The sequence below is a fragment of the Mytilus galloprovincialis genome, chromosome 12, assembly GCF_965363235.1.
Source record: "Mytilus galloprovincialis chromosome 12, xbMytGall1.hap1.1, whole genome shotgun sequence".
NCBI classification, from domain to species: Eukaryota; Metazoa; Mollusca; class Bivalvia; order Mytilida; family Mytilidae; genus Mytilus; species Mytilus galloprovincialis.
Window position 1 is genome coordinate 16,992,749 of NC_134849.1, and position 9,008 is coordinate 17,001,756.

General features: G+C 33.4%; 1 long non-coding RNA gene across 1 annotated transcript; it reads right to left on the reverse strand.

Annotated features, from left to right (window-relative positions):
- Positions 1-4,099: 4,099 nt before the first annotated feature.
- LOC143055532 (uncharacterized) lies at positions 4,100-8,379 on the reverse strand. The gene is made up of 4 exons (XR_012972073.1): positions 7,924-8,379; positions 7,569-7,601; positions 6,968-7,021; positions 4,100-4,484 (listed from the first exon to the last, which is right to left on the reverse strand). It is a non-coding gene; the product is annotated as an uncharacterized LOC143055532 (long non-coding RNA).
- Positions 8,380-9,008: the final 629 nt, after the last annotated feature.

Genomic DNA, 9,008 nt, shown 5'->3' on the forward strand with positions numbered 1-9,008 from the left:
GGGAGGCGACTGTAATACAGATTTGGGTTTTACCTTTAATGTATCATTTCTTTGTTTTGTAGTCACTTCTTGCCTAACAGTTTTTATTTCACTTTTTTTTTATCTTTCCCTTTTTAACAATTAAGACGTTCAGAAAATAACGAACATTGTCTTTGCAAATCTACTGGTTTGTTCGTATATCTCCAAAAGAGAAACATTTCGTCTTTAATTATGCCTCTAAAAGTAGAGGATGGGTGTCATGAGAACCTCTATGAGAACGAATAATGCTCAGTCTTTTTCGGGATGTCTTGAGGTCTACGATTCCTGTTTGTCTCAAGTGGGTCTTTGATTACCAACACATCTAAAAACTGCCTTTTAGTTTGTGATTTCTTGTGTGTAAAATTTAGTAGTGCATGGTGTTCGTTAGCATTTTAAATCAATTGTGTTATTTCACCATTTTTATTTATGTACCTTCATTTTAAATAAATCGTCCCTAAACCTCTATAGTTTAATTTCTGTTCATAAAAATACAACTGTTCACGTCCAGATTTAGGTGAAACTGTTCATCGTAACCACTGAACATTAATGATCATGATCATAACTACTAAATTTAGAAAATACATATCTCAATAAAAAGGAGACAAGATACTAATCTGAAACCTCCAGTCGAAGAAGAACAAAATAAAATACTGAAAGGCTTTCAATGGACAATCAAATACTACGCACACATATGATAAAACCCTTTTAAACAGCTGGTTATAACCTATGAAATCCGGAAAGGTCAAAAGTTCCGGCATTAGTTGATTTGGAACCATGATCTGATAAAGTTTATAACAATAACATTTGATCTACAAGTGTGCAAAAATAATCCTAACACTGATCAGTTCTAATAGGAAAACATAAAATCCATGTATAGTCCGTTTGATTTCTATAAATACTCAGAAAATAATTCCTATTTTTTTTGTAAAAATATTTTTTTTTCTTGATGTATGTACATCATGTACATGGTACATTGAAACATTCAAAGCACATGTTTATTGTTTATGTTTTGAAAGGAGGGCTGTCACACTATTCATACTTACTCCATCAAGTATTCAATATAAAAAAAATAAAAGTAACGTAGAGACATAAGGGCCCAAAATTATGTTATTTATAGTCAGAGTTCGTGTATTTCAAACATTAACATACATCAAGAGAAAAATGTTTATTTGTAAAAATGAAGTTTTAAGAATTTTGTTTTTAAATATTTATAGAAGTCAAACAGACTATAATCCACCTCGTGTTTTTGTTAGACGTATTTCTATTTGTATCAATCAGATGAGTTAAGCCTTTTTCAACTGATTGTTATAGTTCGTTCTTATATTGCACTGTTACACCCTGTCCCATGTTAGGGAATGATTGGGATGCCGCTAACTTTGTTATTTTTTTTTTTACATAAATTAAGCCGTTAGTTTTCTCGTTTGAATTGTTTTACATTTGTCATTTCGGGGCCTTTTATAGCTGACTATGCAGTAAGGGCTTTGCTCATTGTTGAAAGCCGTACGGTGGTCTATAGTTGTTAATTTCTATGTCATTTTGGTCTCTTGTGAGGAGTTGTCTCATTGGCAATCATACAACATCTTCTTTTATATATATATATATATATATAAAACAAGCATTGTTTAGATACTCTACGTAACAAACATGACTCTGTGTTGAAGGCCGTACATTGACCTATAATGGTTTACTTTTATAAATTGTTATTTGGATGGAGAGTTGTCTCATTGGCACTCATACCACATCTTCCTATATCTATGACACACATTATCTGATTGGTTCATATCATGTAAGTTACCAAATCTAGAACCCAACCCAGTAGATAATTCACCGTCTGTTTCCTCCCCTCCTGCAAAGAGATAATTGTTTATCTCAACATCTGCCATTTGGTTGTTGATACTGATGGACTGTCATTTTAAAAGGAATCACCCCGCAGCAGATAGTGATTCTGTACTGAGAACTGTCATTCCAAAAACTGATCACTCCGCAGCATAGTGCTTTGGTACTGAGGACTGTCATTCTCAAAAGGAACACTCCGCAGCAGATAGTGCTTTGGTACAGAGGACCGTCATTCCAACAAGGATTACTCCGCAGCAGATAGTGCTTCGGTACAGAGGACTGTTATTACCAAACGGATCACTACTCGTATGATGGGAGCTTTGTACAGACATGAATAAACTGTTAATATTTTGTTTTTCTATATGAATGTATAAATTACGGTCGAAGAAAGGTTGAATTTCTTCAATGCATTAAAAGTTAACCTATCTTATTTTAGCTGTTCTGAAAAGGTTAAGTATATTTATCCCCTTGATATTTTCGTATTATGGCATATTGCAACTTATAGGTTACAAATGCATATTTCAAGGGTGACGGATTTATATAAGTATAACTTGTTGTCGAATCCCAGTATTTCTATTGTATAATTGTAATTTGTGTGTAATAAAATATTGTTTAAACTAAATCCATATTTTTTTGCAATACATTTCTATTAGGTAATTGTGCGGTGCTAGTGATTATAGTTCTTGATTTATAATAAAAAGTAAAATAAACATTCAATTGAGCTTCCCTTCGGTGTCATAAACAGGATGTCCAGAGGCCAACAACTTCAAAAATTCGTGGATTTTCTGATAATAACCTGATAAACTCCGGGACTAACAGTCCACTTGCATACTGAAAAGTAACTTATTTGTTAAGACAATATTTCGCGCTAAGCCCTAAATAATTTTCGCGATTTTCAAATTTATTTGATGCATTCAAATGAGGTAGCATTCAGGTTTTACATTATATCGACGATTTATATTCGGATAAATTTTCTATGAGAAAAAATAAATCGTTCTCGTAAATTAGTTGGTTCACCCCTACAATGCTGTGACCCTCATATCACGGAATTACCCAAAACCCTGTTATTTGGCTCCAATGGCTCTCCATACTTTTAGAAGTACTTTTATCATGCTTATTTAGAAATGAATGCATGTTCCCTCAACCTGAGGCTATCTATTATCATGTGTCTCATGTTTGAATTGCATTTTGAGTTCAAATACGATCTTGGAAAATTGAAATCGGATAACGTTTGTATTTCTGGAGGGGTGTGCTTCCCTTCGTTGTCATACACAGGATGTCGAGAGGCCAACAACTTCCAAAATTCGTGTAAATTAGCAGCCAGCAACTACTTTTTGTAATTCTTATTGAAATACTCATGCTTAAGAAACGACTACTTCCGGTTTCAGGTCCAAAAAGAGGGACGAAAGATAACAGAGGGACAGTCAAACTCATAAATCGAAAACAATCTGACAACACCATGGCTAAAATTAAGAAAGACAAACAGACCAACAATAGTACACATGACACAACATAAAAAAAACTCAAGAATAAGTAAAACGAACCCCACCAAAACTAGGGGTGATCTCAGGTGCTCCGGAAGGGTAAGCAGATCCTGCTCCACATGTGGCACCCGTCGTGTTGTTTATGTGTTAACAAATCCGGTAAATAGTCTATTTCGGTAGGTCACATTCATGAAAGGGAAAGGGATTGTAGTTATATCCGATATCATTTGTGAAACGGTTATTCCAAAACGGTCAACCAACTCGTGATGGCGTCCGTAAAATTTCCGAAGGGATGATTTCAACTGAAGTCAAAAACAGGGGAAAATGGTGAAATTCCGTAATTTTTGGTCCAAACGACCTTGTTTAGACTGCTGTACCTAGATCAGTTTCACCCCGACCTAATGACTGTTTGGATATATGTGTAAACTGAGTTCTACTCTACTTGCAGATGACAGATAAATACCTATATCAGCATCGCTTGGTCATTGGGGTCAAGAAATAAGACGAAAAATAGTCAAAATGACGCTTTTTTGCACGTGATGACCAACTTTGTGGCAAATTCCCGTCCATCCATCCACGCCTCCTCACCTAAAGGAATCAATATGCAGCAGGGTAAAGCTCATGTGCATATAATTTGCATATTTTTGCAAATAAACGAAGATTAAACATTTTCTGAAAACAATTTAACATGGTACTAGTAAGTGTTAATAGTGTTCTATTTTTTTTATTTACCGATAGTTATTGATTAACAAAGATTTAGGATATTTTCGTTTGAAGCTTTATTATTCTAAAGAAATAACAAGAACGAAACAGAGGGTTTGTAGAAAGTTACAATTGGAAAACACTCATAGAGGAATAGGTACAACTATGATTATGTGAACATCTACTTGGGACAAGCCATCCAAGTGTAAACAACATTGTAGGTAATCGAGCCGCCCCAGGTTTTAATATGCAAAATGAATCCATGGTTGGAAAGATGGAGTACATTCGTAGTTATCCTCACATTCTTTCTCCTGTAGGTATCCAGTGAGGTCATTCCAACCACTAAAGCTGGTGTCCTGCGGAAAGGTCTACGAAATCGTATGTACATAACTCGTTGTTTGTTTCGTCTACTCGAATACCCAAGCTGTGCAGTTCCAGATACGCCTACAAGCAGTAAAATGAATAAAGTTTATCAGAGTGAAAAACTAGTGTACATTGGTAATAAAATCAACGACTTTTGATTATTTTCAGTCTATTCTACATTTACTAATTTAATATCTACACAGCTACTTTTGCATAGGTACTATTTTTGTACTGAAATTCTATAGTACTGGAAATTAACCTTTAATATTTAGTATTATTTCTTTACTTTAGAATTATTGTAATATTCAGGTACTTTTATTTTCCAGTACTTGATTTGTTATAATACCACAAAAAATTATCACAGTATTCCATGGTGGAACATCATAACTTTAAGATATTTGAAATAGACAAACTTTTAAATTGCTGAAAATCTGTAGTACTTAAATTTCAAGTACAAATCAGATACTGTAAAATACAGGTACCTAAATATTACAATAATTCTTTAACAGTAACAAAATAGTGCTGAACATCAAAAGTAGATTTCCAGTACTACAGATTTTTGGTACAGAAGTAGTACCTATCCAAAAGTAGCTGTGTAGTGTAGTTATCTTTCTTACGGCTGATTATGACCAGATATATATCAGTGATCTCAAACATAGATTACACAACATTCATTCTAATACTTTTAGTGACGGGTTATATTTACTGGTGGTCAGCGTAGGTAAATTATGAAATATTTTTTTATGTCACCGAGAAGAATAAAATGTGTTAAAATCTATGAGATTGTTTTGATAATGTCCAATGACATAACATATTATATACCCTAATTGTTAGAAGTTTTTGCTGAGATAATTGGCTCATTTAGAAATCAGTCAACAATTTTTTTTAATTTATACAATAAGTTCACCCCGCAGTACCGTTAGCATCTTAACTGTTATCAGACTGAAAGGAATGATAACAAACATTTAAGGACTTTTAAAACCTTGAATCTCCACTAGAATGCTTTTGAATAATGAGATATGGACTTCACTGAACTAGTTTATATATATTTATTTAGGGTCCAGCTGAAGGACGCCTCCGGGTGCGGGAAATTCTCGCTGCATTGAAGACCTGTTGGTTGCCTCCTGCTGTTGTCTGTTCTATGGTCGGGTTGTTGTCTCTTTGACACATTCCCCATTTCCATTCTCAATTTTATTGGAATATAAGTATTCAGAATTATCGTCATGTGAGACGAAAAAAATCATGTCAGACGATGAGTATCGTCATGTAATCGATATGTGAGACGATGATTATCGTCATGTAATAGATATGTGAGACGATTATTATCGTCATGTAATCGATATGTGAAACGATTATAATCGTCATGTAATCGATATGTGAGACGAAATTAGTCGTCATGTGAGACGAAATTAGTCGTCATGTGAGACGAAAGTACTAGGCTCTATATGGTTTTTCAGGATTAGATGTAAAAAATAACACATTATCAACATAACTGAAGACACATGATGCATATGCAATATGTTTTTAAGTGTAATATTGCAAAACATAGATCTTTTAAAAGATGTACAAATACACATCCGGTGTGCTGTACTTTGTCAATCAAAATTAAATGTATTCTTTGGGAATTGTATATTCATGATAAATCTATTTTTTATTAAAAAAAACCTGTTTTGAACCATAAACGTCCAATATGTTATACTAGATTAACAGACTCAAAAATCGCACTTCAAGTCGGTGTTATAATCCATACTGAGTGGGAAAACTTCAACAACACGCTTAGAAGTGAAAGGCGTTCCCGTAACTTTCCTGTTTAGAAATGAATTATTATCCAATTCACCATCCTAAAATTACCGTTTCTTGTGATAAATATTTTGGAGAATCGAAAAATTGATGTTTAATATACAGAAAAAGACCATCCCGAATAAGATGGTACGTGCATTAAAAAAATTAAGTATACTTTAAACCGCTTATGTATTATAAATGTTTGTAATTAAGTCGTTATTATATATGAGGTGAAAATCTGTTGATATGTTTATGATTTTGACAACGGGTTATAACAAAAGAGATAAAAAATACACCTAAGGGATATTCATACTCGACAATCTAGACAAAATGACAATGCCAAGCAAAAAAACAGTTTTTGCCGAAAAAACTCACACTAGGCCTGAAAACACAACATAAAAAACTAAAATATTGAGCGACATGTAGGTGCTTCTACATCGGTTTAAACAAACAAGCATTACCCACTCAAAAGTGTACACCAGAACATCTTGATTGGTTAAATGTGTCCGAAACAAATGGAAATTTAACCAATGACGTGACGTTATTTTCATTTTTGGATACGAACAATGAAATAACCCATGATGCTTAAGATTCTGAAACGGCCAATTCTTTAACTTCTTTTTTTGTTTTCTATTATCATTTATGATCCCGTATATTTGATCTTCGGCGATGAATGGACCGGCTTATTCTTAATCCGAAAACAGAAGAAATTATTGATACAAATACGGACTGAAGTAAAGTTCTTTAAATACAAACAGACTTGATGATAAATAAACACTTACAACCATGGCGACGGTAATAATGACGACGATGATGATGACGACGGTGACGTCGGACTGAAATAAAATTCAAATTTAAATTTTGTGCACTTATTATGTAACTATATTTAAGCATTCAATTAGATTAAAAGAAGGAAAACAAATATTATTGTTATATTTTATCACAAACACAAATACATATTTATATACATATATACACGCATAAATATACATTGTCCAAAATAATCATGATAACATTTAACTGAAAAAATATGATAAAACTACGTAAACATAAATTGGAATTTACCGATCTTTGAAAAAAAGTACGTTAAAATGACAAATACTACCATATTTGTTTAAAAAGGGTCTTCGTTCAATAAAAAATCAACTTACCTTCTGTCATTTCTCTCTCTAACATAATTATTTATTTAAAAAAATGATAGATAATTCTTTATAACTTCTTTTTTTGTTTTCTGTAATCATTTATCAGGACCCGTGTATTTGTTCTTCGGCGATAAATTGACCAGATGATTCTTAATCCGAAAACAAGAAATTATTGATACAAATACTGACTAAAGTATAGTTCTTTAAATGCAAACAGACTTGATGATAAATAAACACTTACGACCATTGCGACGGTGATAATGACGACGTCGGACTGAAAAAAGAAATAAAATTTAATTTTGGTGCACATATTATGTAACTATATTTAAGAATTCAATTAGATTGAAATAAGTAAAACAAATACTATTGTATTATTTTATCACACATACAAGTGTATATTTATATACACACACACACACACGCATCAATATACTTATATACACGCATCAATATACATAGTACAAAATAATCATGATAACATTTAACTGAAAATATGATAAAACTACGAAAACATACATTGGAATTTACCGATCTTTGAAAAAGTACAACAATATATGTTTAAAAAAGGGTCTTCGTTCAATAAAAAATCAACTTACCTTCTTTCATTTCTGTCTCCAACATAGATACTTCTGATTTCAGAGCCTGAAACTCATTCTCCGTTTCACCTTTTGACTCAAAGTTGGCACCATCTGGGTTCAGAGCCTCGACATCGTCCTCCATATCATCGTCTGAAGAGGGGGTTACATCTGGCTTCGGAGCCTCGACATCGTCCTCCATGTCATCGACTGATTCAGAAGAGGGGGTAATATCTGGCTTCGGAGCATCGACCTCGTTCTCATCATCGACTGAAGAGGGGGCTACATCTGGCATCGGAGCCTCGACCTCGTTTTCATCATCGTCTGAAGAGGGAGAGGATTCAAACTTTAACGTGCTGCCATATGCAGTCACAATGCAAACAGTTATGAATATAAACACGAGCCTCATTCTGTCAGACTTGTCAGTCTCACTTATGAAAACTAGACGCGTTATACATACTTTTATTATATCGCCTCTTTTTATACACGTCCACCGGAAAATGTTTTTCTTCTTGCACGTGACTTCGACTAACTTGTAACGCATATTTTAATTTCTTACACGTGACTCTGATAAACTGGTAACTCATTTATTAATAATCAATATATGAAATGAGGCTTCAAGCCAAAACTGGTAGTGGTAGTTTACATATACAATAAACCCAGAGGACACTGAAGTACACAGAAATTGGCAAACAATTAATTAAACAGCCCCGACAACTACCATCCACTAAATGAAATAAACAAAACAAAATTACCATACATAGCAGTATGTTACTATGTACGCCTTAGCGCAACTTGTTTTTTAAAATTCATAAGCCAATGACAGATTGATGTAAGAATATACTTTGAGCATTTTTTTCTGAAATGATATTTAAAGTGTTGCAGTTATTTGCTTTTGCTTTATTTGTCCAATTAACCTTCAATCATATCTAAAATGGGATTCAGAATAAAAACATTAATGTGCCTATGCTTACCCTTCCCGAGCACCTGAGATCATCCCTAGTTTTTGGTGGGGTTCGTGTTGCTTATTCTATAGTTTTCTATGTTATGTCATATGAACTGTTGTTTGTCTGTTTGTCTTTTTTCATTTTAAGCCATGGCGTTGT